General features: G+C 39.6%; 1 pseudogene; it reads left to right on the plus strand.

Annotated features, from left to right (window-relative positions):
- The first annotated feature begins 22,505 nt into the window (after nucleotides 1-22,505).
- LOC114037794 lies at nucleotides 22,506-23,033 on the plus strand (annotated as a pseudogene).
- Nucleotides 23,034-23,261: the final 228 nt, after the last annotated feature.

Genomic DNA, 23,261 nt, shown 5'->3' on the forward strand with positions numbered 1-23,261 from the left:
ATGATTTCATATTATAATGGGTATCATATTTCTTGCCTTCTTAATGTGTGGTGGAGGGGCTGGAGGGAAGGAGAGAATTTGGAAATGAAAAAAAATTTTTCTAATTTAATATTTGTTTCCTTTCTTCCTTTTTATTCTAAATCCAGTGTTCTTTCCATTATTTCACATGAGTAAAGAACTGGTTACATTGAATTCATGGAATCAGAGAAAACTGGAGTTGGAAGGATCATTGGAGGTCATCTAATTCATCCCATTCCACCTCCCATAATTCCCATCTTTCAAGGGAGGAAACTAAGGCCCTCAGAGGATGATAAGTACAATTTTACTGAGGCCCAAGGTCAGAAGACTGGCTGTTGTACCAGTGTACCTTGGTTAAACTAGGTAAGGAGGGAAGGAGGGTAGGATGCTTCCTTGGAAGAGTCACACACTGCCAGATAGCTTGAGGGTTCCTATGACTTCAGAGCAATTGATTGAAGAAGTGATAGCACTTTGGTCCTATCAGCAAAGCCCTTTTCTCCTACAGAAGAATGACCTAGACCTGTGCTTCTCAATCTTTTTGGTCTCAGCATCCTTTGACAATCTTAACAATTATTGAGGACCTGTCCCCCCAAGACCTTTTGCTTATGAAGGTAATATCTATCAATATTTATTGCATTAGAAATTAAATACCTTAATATTATATTAATATTATAAAATATTATATATTCCAATTAATATTATAAAAATAATTTTTACCTCAAAAAGCCCTTGAAAGGTTGCAGGGGGGAGAGTGGTGGTCCAAACCACATTTGGAGAACCACTGACCTACAGCTACCTAAAGCTTCATGGCACTTGCCTAGTAAAGAAGATTAACCATCTTCCCTTGGGCTACATCAGCCTCCTACTGAGTCAGAGTCAGACACAGGGTCTGATGCCGGACTTGGAGTGAAGAAGGTCAAGTTTCTATGCCCAAAGGGCTATAGAACTGTGCATACCCTTTTACCCAGCAATACCACTACTAGGTCTGCATCCCAAAGAGATTTAAAAAAAGGAAGGAAGGAGAGGACTGATTTGTACAAAAATGTTTATAGCAAATCTTTTTGTGGTAGCAAAGAACTGAAAGTTGAGGGGCTGGCCAATTAGAGAATAGCTGGACAAGTTGTGGTATTTGATTGTGATAGAATACTATTGTGGTATAAGAAATGATGAGCAGGGTGATTTCAGAAAAACCTAGGAAGATATATACGAACTGATACAAAGTGAAGTGAACAGACCCAGGAAAACATTGTTCAGAGTTATAGCAATACTGTAAAATTATCAACTGTGAATGACTTAGCTATTCTCAGCAATACAATGATCCATGACAATTCCAAAAGACTCATGATGAAAAATGCTATCCACATCCAGACAAAGAACTGCTAAGCTGATAAGAGTCTGAATGCAGATCAAAGCATAGTTTCTCACTTTCTGTATTTGTGTGTGTGTGTGTGTGTGTGTGTGTGTGTGTGTGTGTGTGTTTTTCCCCTTTGGGTCTGTATCTTCTTTCACAACATGATTAATATGCCATGTATTTTGCATGATTGAACATGTATAACCTATAACAAATTGCTTACTGTCTCAAGGAGGGGAGAGGTCAGGGAGGAAGAGAGAAAATTTGGAACTTGTAACATTTAAAAAGTTTGAGAGACATAGTTTCTGGGTAACTAATCATTTTATTAATAAAAGGTATGGTCATTTGGCCATCTCTCTTGGACCAAAGACTTATGGTGGTGGGCTCAGTTTATATACATATAGTGAGTGTTCCTGAGAGTGGCAATCAACTCTGATTGGTTAACAATTAATTGAGAAAGAATGAATATTATAATGAGAGGTGGCCCTATTCTAATGAGGGGCTAGGGGCCATGACTTTACTTGCAAATCACCCACAGCCTCAGGTAAATCTAGGCAAAGGATCTATATCCCCCACCCAAGCCTAAGTAGAACACAATAGGCCTGGAGTTTCATCTTAGATTAAACTCCTTGTAAAGTTGGGTGGTGTAGCAGTACCTAGATTGAGGAGAATATTAATTCTATCTGCTATCATCAGTCCTGTCCTTCAGAGACTAAGCCTTGAAATGAGGGCTTCAGAAAAAGGGAGAGAACTCTGGATCTCCCCAAAGTATTGTTTATTAATAATCATTTCTCTCAAACTCAATTTTTTAAAAATTGTTAAAAGCTCTCTTTGCATGTAACTGTGGAAAAAATAAAATATTATTTTAAAAAAGACTAAGTTTCACCTCCACGTTTGACATTTACTATGTGATACTACATGCCCGTTGGCAAGTCATTTAATGTCTCTGAGCCTCAGTTTCCTCATCTATGTAACTGAAATAATAATACCTATAGCACCTACTTCAGAGGTTTGTTATGAGGCTTAGATGAGATAATATGTGCAAAGAGTTTTGCAAATTTTATAGTTCTAAACCAATGTCAGATATTATTACAGTATAACCCACCCCCATCCTCCCCTTCTACACATAACCCAAAGGGATAGCTCCAGGGAAGGATATTAAAATGTTTGGTAATGAGCTCTTCCCCCAGGTCAGCACTGGGGAGTTGGTAAAATGGTGAACCTCAGCAGAGAGTTCCCAGAGCTGGCTCAACTCCAAGGAAGACTAGAGAGCTCTAGGGGTGGAAGGCAGCCAGTACCAGTAAACAGAAAGGCTTTGCAGTATGGAGGGAGATGCAGCCCAGGGGGCATCCACCAGGCCACAGTAGCAAGGAAGGACAAGCTAAAGACTCAGACCTGCAACTGGGCACTTTTGCAACTAAGGCCAAGCACCATAACTCTCTTCCCTCCTCCCCACCGCACCCCCATCTCAGAGCAAATGGAATAAAAAGGACTGTCATTTGTGAAGAGAGGGGGAACTGCAGGGAAAGCACCTCATAATGAGGGGCTGCTGCTGGAGAGATCGCCCTCCATTCCACCCAGAGGAAATATCCCCTCTCTGACACCAGCTGCAGGACCTTGAGACAAGTAGGATCCTAGGTCACCACTCCTCTAGCGTCTCAGTTTTCTCATCATATTTTTATATCTCAAGTCAAACGGATATAATAGTAGTTAACCACCGACCTCAGTGGGATGCTCAGAGAAAAGTACTTTGCAAAATTTAAGGCATTATAAAAGCGTGAGGATTTCTTTTGCTTTTTTGTTTTTTGTTTTAACTCTGCAACTTCATTGAAATAGAGCACCCTGGCTAAGGACACAATCTATTAATACACTTGGAAAGAATTTTAGAGTTGTCTATGGCACCGGTAGATGAGTGGCTACCATTTATACATAGCTTTAAGGTTTGCAAAGTGCTTTACATACTGTATCACATTTGATCTTCAAAATAACCCTGGGAGGTAGGTGCTATAACTCTTGCAATTTTACAGATGTGGAAAGTGAGGCTCAGAAAAGTTAGGTGACACCCATGGACACAGAGCTTCTAAATGTCAGAGGAGAGATTTAAACCGATGGCTTCCTGTTTCCAAATCCAGTGCTCTGTCCGCTAGAGAATTTTGCAAATCTTAAAATGCTTTGTAGATATAAGCTTTCATTAACCAATTAAGTAGGATCATGGAATTTAGAGTTGGAAAAGACCTTAAGAAACATCTACCAGGGGTTTTTTATCTAAGATATATGAACTTGGTTTTATTTTTCCTAATATTTTAATAACTATATTCTATCACAATTGATTTTCTTTGTAATCCTATGCATGTTATTTTATGCATTTAAAGATCTTATTCTGAGAAAGGGTCCTTAGATTTTACCAGAGTACCTAAGGGATCTCATCTAACTCTCATTTCTTTTTTTTATTTATTTTATTCTGAGCTTAAGAAATAAAACAAGTATTTCCATAACATAATAGAATAGAAAAAAAAAGTGAAACTATAAATCTATTATGTACAACTGGCTATTTCTTTTAAATATATATTAAATTTATCGTATAACTTTCTTTTTTTTTTAAAGGATCAGAGGTCCTTTTTAATAGGACCAGAGGTATTTAGTAATTTACTAGAAATCATGCAGATCGTAAATGGTAGATCTTGGATCTGAACCCAGGTCTTCTGACTCCAAATCCAGTGCTGAGATCTCAGAATAATAACTTGGTCTCTCTCAGCATTAGAGCTCACTTAGAAAAAGCAGGACCACGAGAGCCAACTAAGTAGCACAAGTGAATAGAGCACCAGCCCTAGAGTCAGGAGGCTCTGAGTTCAAATATGGCCTCAGACACTTACTAGCTGTGTAACCCTGGGCAAGTCACTTAACCCTGATGGAAGGAAGGAAAGAGGGAAAGGAAGAAGAGAAAAAGCATGACCATGGATGTGCTAGGGGAAGAAGAGATGCCAACAGCTTATAAGACATAGTTCACACAGTATTTGTTGTAGACACCACAACAAGATTAGCGATGACTGGTATATGGTTCCTTCCTTCACCTTCTTCTGCATCAGAATCATATGTCTGATATCACAGGATGCCCCTGGTGCCAGCAAGAAAGAAGGCAAGGCAATGGACCAGTGGGGACATGCATATCTGACCCTATAAGTAGGAAGAGGAAGCAGATGTACATGGTGCTGTGGTTTCAAGGACTCTAGAGAGACTTCTGTCCTCAAAAATATCTCCCACTCCATATTAAGAGATAAGACTTAAAGTGTAGAGACCCCTGGGAGAGAAGATAAAAGAAGGAAAGCTCATTCACTCTAAGGGAATGAATTATATCATATACTTTCCTGGGAGTGGAATTGGATAGGAAGGAAGAGCAGGTATGAGGGCTCTGGACACCTGAAGATGGGGAATGAGTCAGTTAGTATGACAGAGGGGTGAGGGAATGTCACTGAAAGGGGTTACTAAAAGCCCAAATGTGTCTGAGAATACAAATTTGGCAATATCTGCTCCCTACAGAGAAAGCAACAGCCTCCTTTATCTCTCAGACTTTTGGAAAGAATTTTAGACATCACCTAGTCCAACGCTGTCTCAGGAGGCACAATAAGGAACAATGTTTATAGACTCTGCTGGCTGGAAGCAAACCCAAAGGGGCTACCTCACTGAGGTATAAATAGCTATTAACAGCTTACAGTGAAAAACTACCACAGAGGTCTTTTCACTTTTGTTGTCTTTCGATGGAGTCTGACTCTTCATGACCCTTTTTTGGTGTTTTCTTGGCAAAGATACTGGAATGGTTTGCCATTTCCTTCTCCAGCTCATTTTACAGATGAGAAAACTGAGGCAAACAGGGTTAAGTGACTTGCCCAGGGTCACATAGCTAGTAAATGACTGAGGCCAGATTTGAACTCAGGAAGACTCCTTTTCCTGACTCCAAGTCTAGCACTCTATCCACTATGCTGTGCTACCTGGCTGCCCCTCTGTTCACTTTAAAAGGAGACAGTTTCAGATCAACGGAATGATTCTCCATTGGTGGAGTTTGAGGCATCAGCAATTGATAAGATAAGCATCTTTAAGCAAGCCACACCATATAGGCAGCCACCTAGTCTGCCTACTGGTAAGGCTAGCTCTGTTTAAAACTAATCCCTTTCTTACCTCACAGACCTCATCTATTATCCTTGACTGCTACTCACAATTTGCTTCATTAGTACCCATTACAGTGAGGAATCTGGTGACAAGCAGAATAGACTTCATTTTTAGTTGTAGTTTAGGGACGAGGAAAAAAAATCATTAATGTTAAAATTCCCAGTGAGGCAGAACATACATTTCACATCTACTCTAGATTCTCCTTGCTGGTGCTGCTGATTAATATTTATCAGAATAAATATGGTCTTTTAGCAGGCATCAGGGCAAGTATTAAAGATGGCATTTCTCTGTGTTGATGGATAAGGAGAATGGAGCCATAGAGTCAAATGGAACTGTGGAGAAACTACTTTATACCTCTATCTGAAACCTGGCTGAGTTTGAGTTAAAGAAGTTTTTTAAAATATATTCTGTTTAAAAAAGGGGGGGTTGTCCCTTTAAAAGGGGGCAGGCTCTAAAAGCTGCAGAGGAGATAACTAAAAAGCTTAATCACTAGGTACCCCCTCCCCAGAGAAGGCTACCTCAAGTTCAAGGTTCTCTGTAGGTCTTTCAGATTTCCTTAAAACATAGCTCCCAAGCTACCTGCTGATATGTTCTCATTGAATAGACAAAGGGCATACTTAGTCAAAGCAAAGGCATTTAATGATACAATATAATTAGAAAAATAATAATAAAACCTTTCTCCCATAAACTTGGGTCAGCACAAATAGACACGATAACATAGAAAGAATAAAACAAATGCTCACATTGAAAATTTAATAATCAGATCTCAGGAGCCTGTTTGATCTGGCTCCAACATACCCTTGACTGTGTCACATATGGTACAGTGAAAGCCCCAAGCCTTCAGTGAACAGTGACACACAGGAGATCAATTTTCAGACTCTTGTCTAGGGTATACTGCTCTAAACTCCAACTCACAATGGCTCTCTGAGGTACCTAAAAGAATCCCATAGCCCACAGTTATTCATCCTACTGTGCGCAGATAGATCTCTTAGCCCACCCACTCCCACTGGACTGTCAGGAGCAGCATGGGGCTGATTATACAAGTGGTAATTAACTGATAGGCTGGTGTTTTTAATTAAATCTGGAAGAAATTAATTAATTCCTGCCATCTTAGGCACATAGGCTATTCTTCTCAGGGGTACTAGAGGAGGAGGAGGACCAGCTAAACTTAGTTTAGCTGATACCAAAACCCAGAAGAGCTGGAACTACTTAAAAATCTAAAAGCAGAAGATGAGGTTAGAGAGATAGGTAGGACAAAAGTACACTTGAGTCCAGTCCATGTGTTTACACATTCCTATGTGCAACCACTTCCTTTGAATAACAGCAAAAAAAAAAAAAAAAAGTAAACATAGTAGATATTGATTTCATTTATTTATTGTTAATTAGATACCATATTAGATGTTTCCCAAGAAGATGAACTCAGATTTTGGGGAAGAAGATGCTGGACTTCATCTACTGAATCATGGTATAGTGGAATGGTACCTAAAATTGGAGGATCTGGGTTCAAATGCTGACTCTGATACTTACTGCCTGTCATTTCACCTGTCTGGGTCTCAGTTCCTCATTTATTAGCTGAAAATCAGACTATCTCCTGAAAATTTGTAGGACTCCTATCCTCGGGTGCTATGAGATAGGGACAACTCTGTGATTATATGATCCTAAAATTGTTGATGTTCTTTGTTCATACAGTCTTCAGGGGCCTCTTAGATGTCCCCTAAGAGCCTTTCCATCTCTCAATCTGTGATTCTATGTATCCTCACTCCACCAAGGACCACAGAATCCAGCACTATAATAATTGATAATAATAATAATAATAATTAGTATTTACATAGCACCTACCAATAGTATTTCATTTGATTTTCCCAACAAACATGAAAGGCAGATGCTATTATTACCCCTAATTTACAATTGAGGAAGTTGAGGCAAACAAGTTAAGTGATTTGTCTAGGGTCACACAACTAATACGTGTCTGAGGCCACATTTGAATTCAGATCTTTCTGACAATAGACCCAAACACTCTATGTATTATGGCACCCCCTAGCTACCATTTACTTCCTCTCCTGCCTCTGAACTCATACCAGTACCTGTGTGTAACAGAGATATTGTGGCCCCTGACCTGGACACCATTATGTAGGTTTATTTTCCTCCTGAAATGTGTAGCACCTAGAGAAAAATAAATGGAGGAAGATGACACCAAGCATAGAACTATGTGTGAGTTTTGGAAAGTGAAAGTCAGAGAATAAGGAAGATATAAGAGAGGTTAAGGCCCATCTGTTCCCCTACCAGTTACTGTTAAATTCATATCCACTCTCATTCAGTATCATCATTTACATATATAGTTTAATTAGATGATTACTTGCACAGTAAAAGCAGATACGTTAAGTTCATTTAACATGCTGTACATTCCTTTCAGTCCCATAATCCAGCCCCTCCCGAAAAAAAAAAAAATAACCAAACCCTGATAGGCTGGAATCTATCTCCCCTTTCCAGCCACAAGACAGGAGCAAGAGAGCTACCCAGAGGTTCAGGACTTTATAACACACTACCTGTCTCCCTGAAATAGGAGGCAATTAAATCATGATTTCATTAGAAAACACTGTAAAAACTTTGGTAATTCTCCAATAAGGTCAAAATGGATACACAGCCTAAATATTAATGATCACACTACCAAAATTTAGAAGAGAACTAGATCAGGTACCTTTCAAAGATACCCAGGGGGAAATTCCTAAACAAACAAGGGTTAGAAGTGATTACAAAAAATAAAACATAATTTTGATCATATGAATTTAAAAAGCTTTAGTATGGATGGAGCTCCAGCCTTGGAGTCAGGGAGACCTGAGTTCAAATCCGGCTTCAGACACTTGACACTTACTAGCTGTGTGACCCTGGGCTAGTCATTTAACCCCAATTGCCTCACCAAAAAAAAGGAAAAAGAAAAAAAAAAGGAAATAAAAACTGCAGATGGGGGCGGAGGAGGAATCTGAACATCAAATATCTTTGTTAAGGGTTTGATAGCCAAAATATCAGAGGAGAGCTAACAGGTGCCAGAGTGGACACAGGACAGCCCTGGGTTCAAGTTCCACTACTGACACATATCAGCTATGTGACCCTGGGAAAGTTATTTAACCTCTAAATACCCCTATGCAATAAACGGCGGAGAAAGTGCCAGTCAGCATTAGTTAGAGAGTTTCCTAATCAGGAATTTGGAGCACCGATGAAAATATCCAAGAAATAAAGAGAACTAACGATTATTTTTTTTATTTTTTTATTTTTTTATTATTATTTTTATGGTAATTTTTGTTTATTTTTTTGTTTTCAACATTTACTTCCAAGAGATTTTGAGTTCCAAATTACCACCCCATCTCACCCCTCCCCCCACCCCAAGATGGCATGCATTCTGAATACCCTTTCCCCTAGTCTGCTTTCCCTTCTATCTCTCCCCCCACTTCTCTCATCCCTTCCCCTTCAATTTTCCTGGTAAGCAGGATGGATTTCTGTACCCCATTTCCTGTATTTCTTATTTCCCAGTTGCATGTGAAAACTTTTTTTTTAAACATGTGTTTTTAAAACTTTGGGTTCCAAATTTTCTCCCTTCCTCCCTCCCCACCCACCCTCATTGATAAGGCAAGCAACTAAATATGTTATATATGTGCAGTTATGCAAAACACTTCCATAGAAGACATCCTGTGAAAAACTAACTCTATTTCCCTTAATCCTATCCTACCCCTCCATTTATTCTATTCTTTCTTTTGACTCGGACCCTCCTCAGAAGTACTTGCTTTTGATTACCCCCTTTCCCAATCTGCCCTCCTCTCTATCATCCCCCTACTCTCTTGTCCCTTCCCCCCCCCATTTTCCTGTAGGGTAAGACAGATTTCCATACCCAATTGAGTGTGTATGTTATTCCCTCCTTAATTCAAATTCTATGAGAATAAGATTCACTCATTCCCTCTTACCTTCCCCTGTTTCCCCTCCACTGTAAGAGTCTTTTCTTGTCTGTTTTTTTCTTCTGAGATACTTTACCCGGTTCTGCCTCTCCCTTTCACTTTCTCCTGGTATAATCCTCTCTCACCCCTTAATTTTATTCACCAGATATGACCACTTCATTTTCAACTCACCCTGTGCCCTCTATCTATCTATCTATATTTATATATATGTACATATAATTTTTTCCCCTCCAACTACCCTAATACTGACAAAGGTCTCATGAGTTACAAATATCATCTTTCCATGCAGGAATGTAAACAGTTCAACCATAATAAGTCTCTTACGATTTTCTCTTTCTTGTTTACCTCTTCATGTTCCACTTGAGTCTTGTATTTGAAAATCAAATTTTCTATTCAGCTCTGGTCTTTTCATCAAGAATGCCTGAAAGTCCTCTATTATGCTGAATGACCATTTTTTCCCCTGAAGGATTATACTCAGTTTTGTTGGGTAGGTGATTCTTGGTTGTAATCCTATCTCCTTTGCCCTCCAGAATATTATATTCCATGCCCTGCGGTCCCTTAATGTAGAAGCAGTTAAATCTTGTGTTATCCTGATTGTGTTTCCACAATACTTGAATTGTTTCTTTATGGCTACTTGTAACATTTTCTCCTTGACCTGGGAATTCTGGAATTTGGCTACAATATTCCTAGGAGTTTTCCTTTGGGGATCTCTTTCTGGCGATAATCGGTAGATTCTTTCAATTTCTATTTTGCCTTCTGGTTCTAAAATATCAGGGCAGTTTTCCTTGATAATTTCTTGAAAGATGATGTGTAGGCTCTTTTTTTGATCATGGCTTTCAGATAGTCCAATAATTTTTAAATTCCCTCTCCTGGATCTATTTTGCAGGTCAGTTGTTTTTCCAATGAGATATTTCACATTGTTTTCTAATTTTTCATCCTTTTGGATTTGTTTTACAGAGTCTTGATTTCTCATAAAGTCACTAGCTTCCAGTTGCTCTGTTTTAATTTTTAAGGAAATATTTTCTTCAGTAATCTTTTGGACTTCCTTTTCCATTTGGCCAATTTGTTTTTTAGGGCATTCTTTTCCTCATTGGCTTTTTGGACCTCTTTTGCCATTTGGGTTAGGCTATTTTTTAAGGTGTTATTTTCTTCAGTATTTTTTTGGGTCTCCTTTAGCAAGCTGTTGACTTGTTTTTCATGATTTTCTTGCAAAACTCTCAGTTGTTCCTCTACTTCTCTTACTTGCTTCTCAAAATCCCTTTTGAGCTCTTCCAAGGCCTGGGACTGATTCATATTCTTCTTGGAGGCTTTGGATGTAGGAGCTTTGGCCTCATTGTCTTTTTCTGGTTGTATGTTTTGATCTTCTTTGTCACCAAAGTAAGATAATATAGTCTGACTCTTTTTGCGCTACTTACTCATTATTCTAGCCAATTACTTGAGTTTTAAACTCTTTGTTAAGGTAAAAGTCTGCTTCCAATGTGGAGAATGTACTGTCCCAAGCTTCAGGGTTTTGTACAGCTGTTTTCAGAGATACTTCTAGGGACCTGAAAATTTTCAGTTCTTCCAAGGTGCTATGATAAGGGGTGAGGTGTTTTCTCTTCATTGCCACAAGAAGCTTCACCACACCAGCATTCCTCCTTGCCCCAGGATCGCCCCTCAGAACTGTAACCCAGATCAAGCACCAGTAAAGCAAGAGATTCTTGCCTCAGCACTGGTAAAGAGATCCCTACAATCCCCCTCTGATCAGCCACTTGATTCCCCCTCAGTCTGTGGGCTGGAAGCTGAGGGAACAGCCACGGCCCCCTGTTGGCGACTGAGCCTAGCTCCTTCTCTCACCACAGTCACAGACTTTTCCCACTGACCTTCTAAGTTGTCTTTGGCATTCATGGGTTGAGAAGTCTGGAAACTGCCACAGCTGCCCACGATTCAGCCCTCTGAGGCCCGCTCCACCACACCAAACTGCGCTCCTCTCCCCACTCAGCACGATATACCTTTCTGATCAACCATCCAGGTTGTCTTGGGCTGGAACTTTGTTTCACTCTGTCATTTTGTGGGTTCTACTGCTTTAGAATTTGTTTAGAGTCATTTTTTATAGGTATTTGGAAGGGTTTGGGAGGAGAGCTCCAGCAAGTCACTGCTTTCCCTCTGCCATCTTGGCTCCGCCTCAGAACTAACAATTATATAAAACTAAAAGCCATTCTCCAATGGATAAGTGGTTGAAGTCTATGAACAAAAAAAATTCTCAAATAATTGCAAACTATTAACAGTCACATGAAATATTGCTACAAATTGCTAATAGAAATATAAAGCAAAACTTATCTGAGATTGCATATCACATCCAGCAAGTTGGTAAAAATAACAAAAGATAGGAATAGTTGATGTTGAAGGGGTTGTGGAAAGGTAGGCACATTGATACATTGTTGACAGAGTTGTGAAAAGGTACAACCAATCTGGAAAGCAATTTGGAATTATGCTTAGAAAGTGACTAAGATGTCCATACCCTTTCACCCAGAGATTCCGGTTCTCTGCATATGCTTTGAGGAAGTAAAAAACAGAAAGGTTCCATATGCACTGAAACATTTGTAGCAGCATTTTTAGTACAAAAGAACTGAAAACAAATTGTTATTGTTCATCCTTCATTTTTGAAGAAGATAGAAAGATAGGAAGGTCCCATATGCACTGAAACGTTTATAGCAGCATTTTTTTTAGTAGCAAAGAACTGAAAACAAATTAGATGCCCTTTAATTGGGGAATGGCTAAACACACAGTGGTAAATTAATGTAATGGAATATTACTTCACCATAATAAACAGCAAATATGAAGAATACAGGGAGGCTTGGGAGCACTTAAACAAACTAATGAAAAGTGAAATTAGCAGAACCAGGAAAAAATATACACAGTGATTACAACAATGTTGATGAAAAAAAAAACAGCAAAATGGAAACCAAATGCCATATAATTAGGATGATCAAGCTTTGCACTAAAGAAGACATATGAGAATGCATCTCCCTCTCATTTAATCAGATGTGGGGAACTATGGAGTAGAACACATTATGTACTGATGGACTTCATGGATTTGTTTTCTGAACTACTTTTTCCCCTCTTCCTTATTCTTTGTTATAAGGAATGACTAAGTGGAGTAAGGGAAGGAATGTATTAGGAAACAAAAGTGACATAAAACAAAAGATATAAAAAATTTTTAAAGCAACTTGAATGATTCTCCTGGTCATAGCTTCATCAGAAAACCAGAACACAGAATTACTTCTTTAAAATCCCGGGAACTGCCCTGGGTCCTCAAACTTTCTTCTAAGATCTGCTCACCTTCCTGTCTATCCCTATACCCCAGGCAGATTGCCCCAGAGGCTAATGTCCCCAGGGCAGTGCATTTCTATTAAAAAATCTAACAAGAGCAATGGTAGGGATACAGATGCAACTCAGTTGCTGTATCATTTCACTCAGTCCCTGTCTTTCACCTTTTAGAGCTTACACAGTTTTGTGCCTAATATCACCTCTCTCTACTTACCTTCCTCTAGTTACTATGCTCAGAAAGCTAACTGGGCAGACAAGGCTATGTCAGATTACCATAGTCCTGGTAAGTATTCAAAGAATCACATTTAGAACTTAAAAGGCCATCTAATCTAACTCTTTCACTCCCATTTTATGGAGGAGGATACAGAGACCCAGAGGAGTTAAATTACTTACCTGTAGTCACATAGCTATTAAGTGGTAGATCTGAGATTTGAACCCAGGTCCTCCAGCTCCAAATTCTGTATGCTTTCCCCCTGTACCAAAGCAGTAGAAAGCTCATCACACATGCATTCAGAGAGTTCTCAAGCTTCCTCATCCTACAGAGATCAGCTCAGGTCCATCTTCCTCTACAAACCTTCTCCAACTATTCCAGCCCACTCAGATCTCTCTTTTTTTCTGATCTCCTCTGGTGCTTCTTGTCTGAACCATTCATTTGTCTCTTAAATGACTATCTCCAAGGCCCCTTGCAGTTTTAAATTCTATAATCCTACACTGCCAGGTATTGTTAGTTAACTTATCACATGTGTTACCCTTGCCTCCCCAACCAGACTGTAAACATCTTGAGCTTGTCTCCCTGAAGCTATCTTTTCCTTCTTGTCAACAATGGGTCCATACTAAGACATATCAGCCTTTCTGTGTATTACTAACAAATCTACCATCAGGAGATAGAAAAAGTACAAAATGGCTACAAAACATATAAAATATCCAGGAGCCAATCTACCAAGTTACACTCATGTCACATACAAATGCAACCACAAAACACTCTACAGATGTAGATGGGTTTTGGAGCCTTTCCAGTGAAGCTGGATACTCTGGATCCAACAGCAAGGGACATATGTAATTAGTCTCTTGCTAAAGGACATGTTAGACCAAAGGCTCCTAATTGGTCTAATGGTCCAGGTAACAGCAATTTGGCAGATGTGGGAGATATGCCAAAGAGGCCAGGTGACTAAGGCAAGATCTGATCACTCTTTGGGCCATAAATATCAAGAAAAGATAGCTTTAGGTCTTTTTTCAAGGGGGTCTGTTAGTTGGGATACAGCCAGTGTTAGCAGGACTTTATCTGTAGAGTAAGGAGGACAGAAGCAATGTCTTCCTACTGAACAAAAAAAGTTGGAAAAAACTGAAAAGCCATTTGACAGTCCCAAATGCATATAAGATCTAAATATTAAAGGTCAAATCATAAAAAAAAATTAGAGCTAAATGGAAAGAGTCCCCTTGTTCAACTATGACTAGAGGAAGAATTATTAACCAGATAAAGGATAGAGGGGATCATAAAAAATAAAACAACTAATTTTGATCAAGCAAAATTGAACCAGTTTGGCACAAACAAAACCAATGCAACTAGAATTTAAATAGAAGCCCCTAATTAGAATAAAAAAAAAATTACCAGCATAACCCTGATAAAGATCTGATATATAAGATGTATAAAAAAATAATAAAATTATATTTTAAAATGCAGTATCCCCCATAGGCTTCCTTCCCAATTCACGCTTATAGGTTGGATCCCCAGGGGAATGACTACCTCAAGTTCAAGTTCAAAACTATAGCTTACAAGCCCCTATCAATGTGGTTACCTTCAATAATCAGACAAAGGACTCAATTAGCTTAAAGCAAAGGCATTCACTGAAATGGCAAAAATGAGGACAAGAGCAACATAATGTGTCCACCTCATAACCTGGGATCCACCCTCTTATAAATATACCCATCACTAGCAAAGAAAGTGGACAAAGCTTGAGGTCATGAGTAGAAGGGAACATATATAGGGAACACATAACCAAAGCATGTGGCAGGCAGGCAACTCATGCCTTTGATCTTGTAAAGCTTCAAGGACACTGATATCCTTACACTGGTTGGCCTCACACTGACCTTGGTCTTAAAGTCTCTAATGGACCTTTTCCACTAGTTGATAATTATCACAGCTTGACTATAGGCTCTGCCACCTCCATCTTCTGGCTCCACTGATATCCTGGCTTAGTATCACTGCTTTACACTTTCAGAAAGAACAAGAACCTATACACAAGGACCATTAAGAGTTTGAGGTCTGCCATCTGCTGAGCAGGATATTTGCTTTAGACACCAGCCTCAACTATACTCAACTCTGCACCTGGATCCCCTTCACTAGATTTTTCAGAATGTTATTCTATAAGAGACCTGTGGCCTTTGGGGGGAGGGGATGGTGGGAGAGAGAAATCCCCTCCATACCCTCACTGTGCTCTTCAAGATGAAAACAGGAGATGGTAAAGAACAAATTCAAGAACTAGGTTCTTCCTCCATGTCTGATTGTCTTCTCAACTCTTCTCTGTAACACACTGGAGAGTAGAGTGAGCTCTTCCAATTTTAAACTCTCCCATTCATCCACGTTAGTGAGTGGGCAGAGAAAAGGAGTCAGGGTAGACCCGTTGTCTTTGCCAAACCTCAGTACCATTTCATGACCCTTCATGTACACATAGGTCACTAAATGTCTGAAAGGGTCACACACTTAGAATCTGCAAACTAGACCACTTAGAGTCTGAAATAGGTGCCTCCTTACATCTCTTTATCTCTGTTGTTTGCCTCTTAAATAGTATAATTTCATCAAGTTGATGGAGAAAGTCATTTGATCGTGAGTCTCCTACTGAACGCTCCCTTTAAAACAAGAACTATTCTCCAGGATATAGATGGTCAAAGGATGTAAACAATTTTCAAAGGAAGAAATATAAACTATCAATAATTATATGAAAAAATGCTTCATATCATTAATAATAAGAGAAATATAAATTAAAGCACTTCTGAAGTTTTGCCTCACACACATCAGATTGGCAATGACAAATAAAAAAATGGTAGATTCTAGAAAGACTGTGGGGAAACAGGCACAGTGCATTGTTGCTAGAGCTGAGAATTCATATAACTATTCTGGCTAACAATTTAGAATTATACTTTTTTTAAAAAGTCACTAAATTATACTCACATTTTGACCTAGCCATACAACCACAGACATATTCCCCAAGAATGTCAAAGACAAAGATCCTATATACACAAAAATATTTAAAACATCACATTTGTATTAGCAAAGAACTGCAAGGAAAATAGGTGTCCATCAATTGGAGAATGGGTAAACAAATTATATATTAATTTAATGTGACATTATTATTTTAAAGGAATGATAAACATGAAGAATTTAGAGAAAAATGGAAAGATTTACAGAAAATAATGCAAAAATAAATAAATAAACAGAATCAGGAGAATAAGGTACACAATGACCACAATAATGTAAACAACACTGAAAGCCTTCAGAACTCTGATCAATGCAGTGTCCACTTGTGATTTCAGAGAACCAAAGGTAAATCATACTATAATAACACAAGTGTTTCCTGACACAACTTCATTCTTCCCACCTGCAATATGGAAAGACAAAACTTCTCCTGGGAACCAAATGGTTCCAGCTTCCTTGATACAACTTCCTTTGCTGCTTCCCAACTCCCAAGTCAACATGGAAAAGGCTCAGGACAAACTTGCCCCAGTACCTGATTGACCCTGATTTCCCTGACACAGCATCCTGGTCATCTAGTGATGGACAAAGTCCCAGTCACATAGAGTCTGTGCCTCTCAGATTTGGCAGATACTTAGGACCATGTGAGTCACTATCCCCTGATCATCTACAGACCAGCCACCTTTCCAGATGGAGAGGAGGGGGGCTGAAGTGCCACCATCCTTGTTGCATGCCCTAGCTGTGTTAGGGCAAGGTGAATTTTTTTTTTGTAAATGTCCAGTGACTTGCAAGTGCTTCATATCATACCAACACTGAACATGAATCTTCAAGAGGACAATGGCATTAGAGTCACACCTCTGACACATAGCCTTCTCAGTCTTAGTACAGTGGTGTGTATAGGTATAGAATGAGACATGTATTTTCAGATATGGCTGTGGTATTTTTTTTTTTTGCTTGACTATACTGAGTGAGGGTTCTATGGGGGAGAGAAGTTATTGGGAAGTGACAGTGACATAAAAAAGAAATGAATGATTAAAAAACAATTAAGAGGGAAAGAAAAAAGAGTTGGGCAGGGGTCAAATCATATAGCCACAGCAAGCAGACAAGCTTGGGGAAGAGTGAGGGGATAGTCCCATTCAAAGCCTCCATTTTACTTTGGGGAGGTGGGGTGGAGGTTTGGGGTTTTTTTTTTTCCCTAAAGGAAGTCAGTTTGAGGAAGTCAGGGTTAGACATTGCTGGGAAAGTTGCCACAAATTATTCACCAGCATATCAAACTGGGGCTCAGCACCCACAGGGAGTCAACAAACACCAGGAAGTCTACAAGAGCCCAGATGGTTTCTCAATGGAGTTGGTAACAGTTGTGACACCATTTATTTGTTCACTAATCTGCTGTTCTTTTTCCCCATTTAAGAGCACTCTACCTAGGCAAAGCTGTGCTCCATAAATGACCTGGGGCTGCAGCTGGATTAGAGCATCTCCTTGTAACTCCCACCCCCTGACATAGGCTGAGCCCATCATCAACACTCACCAAGTATTCATTGCTTGAGCCAATCACTTAATGTCTCTAGTTCTTGTCTTCCTTCTCTGTAAAATAAGAGGACTGTGTTCACCTTGGGGCACCACATTTTAAGAAGGACCTAACAAAATAGAAATTAATGATAATGATGAGGATGACAATAACACTTTCAAATATTTTTTTAAATTTTTTATCTTTAGGAACTTTTTTTCTTTTTATTAATTTATTTAATTTTAATTTTCAGCATTCACTTCCATAAGATTTTGAGTTCCAAATTTTCTCCCCATCTCTCCCCTCTCTCCACCCCAAAACAGCATGCATTCTGAATACCCTTCCCCCAATGTGCCCTCCCTTCTATCACTCTCCCCTTCTCTTATCCCCTTCCCCTTCTATTTTCCTGTAGGGCAGGATAGATTTCTATACCCCATTGCTTGAATATCTTATTTCCCAGTTGCATGTAAACACAATTTTTAACATTTGTTTTTAAAACTTTGAGTTCCAAATTCTCTTTCTTCCTCCCTATCCATTCTCATTGAGAAGGCAAGCAATTTGATACCAGTTATACATATATAGTCATCCAAAATACTCCCATAATAGTCATGTTGTGAAAGACTAACTATATTTCCCTCCATCCTATTCTGCCCCCTGTTTATTCTATTCTCCCTTTTGACCCTGGCTCCTCAAAAGTGTTTGCTTCTGATTAACCCCTCCTCCAATTTGCCCTCCCTTCTATCATCTCTCCTCTTTTATTCTCTTCCCCTCTATTTTCCTATAGGGTAATATAGATTTCCATACCCAATTGAGTGGGTATGTGATTTCCTCCTTAAGCCAAATACGATGAGAGTAAGATTCACTCATTCCCTCTCACCTTCCCCCACTTCCCCTCCACTGTAAAAGCTTTTTCTTGCCTCTTTTATGTGAGATAATTTACCCCATTCTACCTCCCCCTTTCTCCTTCTCCCAATACATTCTTCACTCACCCCTTAATTTTCTTTTTTAGATATCATCCCTTCATATTCAATTCACCCTGTGCCCTCTATATATTCCCTCCAATTACCCTAATACTGAGAAAGATCTCATGAGTTACAAATATCTTCTTTCCATGTAGGAATATAAACAGTTTAATTTAATAGTAAGTCCCTTATGATTTCTCTTTCCTGTTTACCTATTCATGCTTCTCTTGAGTTTTGTATTTGAAAGTCAAATTCTCCATTCAGCTCTGGTCTTTTCATCAAGAATGCTTGAAAGTCCTCTATTTCATTGAATACCTATTTTTTCCCCTGAAGGATTATACTCAGTTTTGCTGGGTAGGTGATTCTTGGTTGTAATCCTAGCTCCTTTGATCTCTGGAATATCATATTCCAAGCCCTCTGGTCCCTTAATGTAGACTAAATCTTGCATCATCCTGATTGTGTTTCCACAATACTTGAATTGTTTCTTTCTGGCTGCTTTCAGTATTTTCTCCTTGACCTGGGAACTCTGGAATTTGGCTACAATATTCCTAGGAGTTTTCCTTTGGAGATCTCTTTCAAGAGGTAATCAGTGGATTCTTTCAATTTCTATTTTACCCTCTGGTTCTAGAATATCAGGGCAGTTTTCCTTGATAATTTCTTGAAAGATGATGTCAGGCTCTTTTTTTGGTCATGGCTTTCAGGAAGTCCAATAATTTTTAAACTATCTCTCCTGGATCTATTTTCCAGGTCAGTAGTTTTTTCAATGAGATATTTCACTTTGTCTTCTATTTTTTTATTCTTTTGGTTTTGTTTTATAATTTCTTGATTTCTCATAGAGTCATTAGCTTCCATTTGCTCCATTCTAATTTTTAAGAAATTATTTTTTTTCAGTAAGCTTTTGGACCTCCTTTTCCATTTGACCAATTCTGCTTTTTAAGGCATTCTTCTCCTCATTGGCTTTTTGGACCTCTTTTGCCATTTGGGTTAGTGTACTTTTTAAAATGTTATTTTCTTCAGTATTTTTTGGGTCTCCTTTAGCAAGTTGTTGACTTGTGTTTCATGATTTCCTTGCATCATTCTCATTTCTCTTCCCAATTTTTCCTCTACTTCTTTTATTTGCTTCTCAAAATCCTTTTTGAGCTCTTCCACGGCCTGAGACCAATTCATATTTTTCTTAGAGGCTTTGGATGTAGAAGCTTTGACTTTGTTTTCTTCTTCTGGTTGTGTTTTGATCTTTTCTGTCACCAAAGTAAGATTCTATAGTCAGTTTTTTTCTGCTGTTTGCTCATGTTCCCAGTCAATTACTTGAGTTTTAAACTCTTTGTTAAGGTAGAGGTCTGCTTCCAGTGTGGAGAATGTACTGTCCCAAGCTTCAGGGGTTTTGTGCAGCTGTTTTTTAAAATGCTTCTAGGGACTTGTAAGCTTTCAGTTCTTCAAGGAGAGGTGTTTACTCCTCTCCTAGCCTGTACTCTGGCCTATGAGTGACCACAAGCACTCTTTTCTGCCTTAGAACTGTGAAGAGGATTTCCTCTCCATCACTGCCACTAGCTCCACCACGCCAGAGCTCCTCTTAACCCCAGGACCACCACCCAGGACCATGACCCAGTTCCAAGCACGGGCAAAGCAAGAGAATCTTGCCTTAGCACCAGCAAAAAGATCCCTGCAATTCCCCTCTGATTAGCCGCTTGATCCCTCCTCCATCTGTGGGCCAAAAGCTCTGGAAGCAGCCACCGCCCAGGGGCTGTGCAGGGAATGGGGCCAGACCAAGCTCCTCTTTCACTACAGTCCAACAGACCTTTCTTACTGCTCTTCTAAGTTGTCTTTGGTGTTTGTGGGTTGAGAAGTCTGGAAACTGCCACAGCTGTCAGTGATTCAGTCCTGAGGCCTGCTCCAGGTTTGCTAGGGCCCTGTCTTTACCTGCACACCCATGCTGACCTGCATTCCTCCCCTAGCCAAGCACAGCAGACCTTTCCCATCAACCATTCAGGTTGTCTTGGGCTAGAAATTTGTTTCACTCTGTCTTTTTGTGGGTTCTGCTGCTCTAGAATTTTTTTAGAGTCATTTTTATTTGGAGGGGTTTGGGGGAGAGCTCAAGCAAGTCATTGCTTTTACTCCACCATCTTGGCTCCACCCCCAAAAATATTTCTAAAAAGCACTTTCACACATATTATCTCATTTAGTCCTTACAACAACTCTGTGGAGAAAGTGCTCTTATTATTCCCATTTTGTAGCTAAGAAAACTGAGGGTTGACCTGACCATTCAATCAATCAATCATCCAATAAACAAGCCTTTATCTACATAGGAAAAGCCAATTGGATGAAGGATGTCTATTGCCCAGAATTGTCAAATGCAGTTAAATGGACAACCTATAGACCTGGTTCATCAGTATATATGTGCACATGTGTGTGTACACACATGCATACATATATGTATGTGTTTGTGTGTATATACATATGTGTGTGTGTTTTGGACAGGCAATACAAATGGACAATGAGTTGGGCCCAGAATTAAAGAGGAGGCAGAGAGAGGACTGGATTGTCCTCAGGGAACTGCAAAGTTTTTAAGGACCTCAAAGTTCTACTGGGAACAAAGACCTATCTTTTTAATATCCATGTTCTATCAGGGTTGCTGTAGGGCTGTGAGTCATAGAACACTACAATTTCAGAGGAATTGAAAATAATTATCATACAGAAGGCAATGAAGAAGCAGATGGTGGGTGTGAACAGGCTGCAACATATAACAAGTAAAGAATTTTAGGAGAAATTGAGTAAATTTAGGAGAAATGGAGTAAATAATGTCACCTGAGAAATTATGAGTGAAAAAGAAAGGGCTGATCATGTGGCGATAGCAATGTACAACCAGGTGGGAAACCTAAGGGCTTCACTAGTATTTTTGCAATATTAGGTAAGTAAAAATAGGTAAAATATTATGTAGGTAAAAGCAAGATAGACCCCCTTACTTCCCAAACAAGGAGGACAATGGACAAGAATCCTGCAGGACTAGCCTGCATGCACAGTTTCAAACTACATTACTGGAGATAATATTCAAATTTATGAGATCAGAAATCCATTTGAGTCATGTGGAACAGGGACCTAAGTAGTACAAGGAATAGTGTACCCCTGGGTATTGAGGGAAATGCTTATACCTCTGTTTTTACTTTATCTTCTTAGTAAATATTCCTTTGTAAAAGCGAATTGATGGTATTTGGTTAAATGATACTGGGGTGCTTATCATTGGCAGTTAATATTGAGGAAAATACACCAGAATGGGAGCTTGAGTTGATAGTATTAGAAAAACATCCTAAACCCCTCAGGGAGTACCTCTAGAATGGCAAGGGAGAAATGTATCCTTGTTCAGGAGAACTAACTCATCACTGCTAATGGGAATTGGGATAAGGATGCCTCAGAGCTTATAAAGCACGTAAGACAGTATTAGAAGAATCAAGAATGGGTTCCAACTTGACACAGTTGCTACCAAGCATTCACCCCACCAAGTTAACGTCTGACTGAAAAAGAGCTGACAGGTAAAGTCACTTCAGAAAATGGCATCACAGCAGCTGCTGAGATGGGGCCCAATCATTCCTTGGGATTGTACTATCAGACCAAAAACTCTGGCCTGGGCTCTGGCTCCCAGATCTGTGGAGGCTCACTCTCAGACTTTCCAAAGCTCACAAGGTGACAGTCTAGTCTGATACTCCTTCACTTAAAATCAAGAAAGTATAATCATAAAGAGGCAAAAATAACCAGAGGCCTCTTGTCCCCAGCCACATATCAGCCCCAGATGGGACAAGTCTGAAGCTTTTCAGCATCCAGAGTCTTACAACACGTCCTCTTTTCCTGCATCCAGGCAGGAAAATGACTTTGGCCAGTTAGAACCTTTTGAATGTGTCTTAATTCTGGTTCAGCAGCCAATCAAATGACTCTTCTTGCGGTTTTTTTGGCTTCCAGCTCGTGGTGGTAAAGGTGCAACTTCTTTCGGTCGTCCCGAATCCGGGTTCATCCGACACTGGCAGCCACCCTGCAGCATCCAGGCCAGGCTTCCACCTTCGTCACCACCATGCCTCCCAAGTTTGACCCTAATGAAATTAAAGTCATGTTTTTAAGGTGCACTGGTGGTGAAGTTGGTGCCACATCAGCTCTGGCCCCCAAAATTGGTCCCTTGGGTTTGTCTCCCAAAAAGGTTGGTGATGACATTGCCAAGGCAACTGGTGACTGGAAAGGGCTAAGCATCACAGTGAAACTTACCATTTAGAACAGACAGGGGCAGATGGAGGTTGTGCCTTCTACCTCAGCCTTGATCATCAAAACCCTAAAGGAACTTCCTCGGGACAGAAAGAAGCAGAAAAGTATTAAACACAATGGAAACATCACTCTCGATGAGATTGTTAACATTGCTTGACAGATGAGGCACCAATGCTTGGCAAGAGACCTTTCTGGAACCATTAAAGAGATACTTGGAACAGCCCAGTCTGTGGGCTGCAACATTGATGGCAGGCATCCTCATGATGTCATTGATGACATCAATAGTGATGCTGTGGAATGCCCAGGAAATTAAAAGCTACAAAGAGGACTTGCAATAAATTAACATTTGACAACAACAACAAAAAAATGACTCTTCTTCCCACAGTAAAGACAAGAAAAAAACGCAGAGCATGCTGAGGATGCTCACAAGGACTGGACTCACTGGCCAGGCTCCAATACACTTCTCTTCTTAGTCATTTTTCCATGGGAATACACCGTTTCTCTCTAATAGGTCTGTAAGCTTCCTAAGGGTAGAAACTGTCTTACATTCCTTTGTATCCTTCCCTATACC

This window comes from Vombatus ursinus, unplaced genomic scaffold (assembly GCF_900497805.2).
Source record: "Vombatus ursinus unplaced genomic scaffold, bare-nosed wombat genome assembly UNPS02010548.1, whole genome shotgun sequence".
Classification (NCBI taxonomy): Eukaryota; Metazoa; Chordata; class Mammalia; order Diprotodontia; family Vombatidae; genus Vombatus; species Vombatus ursinus.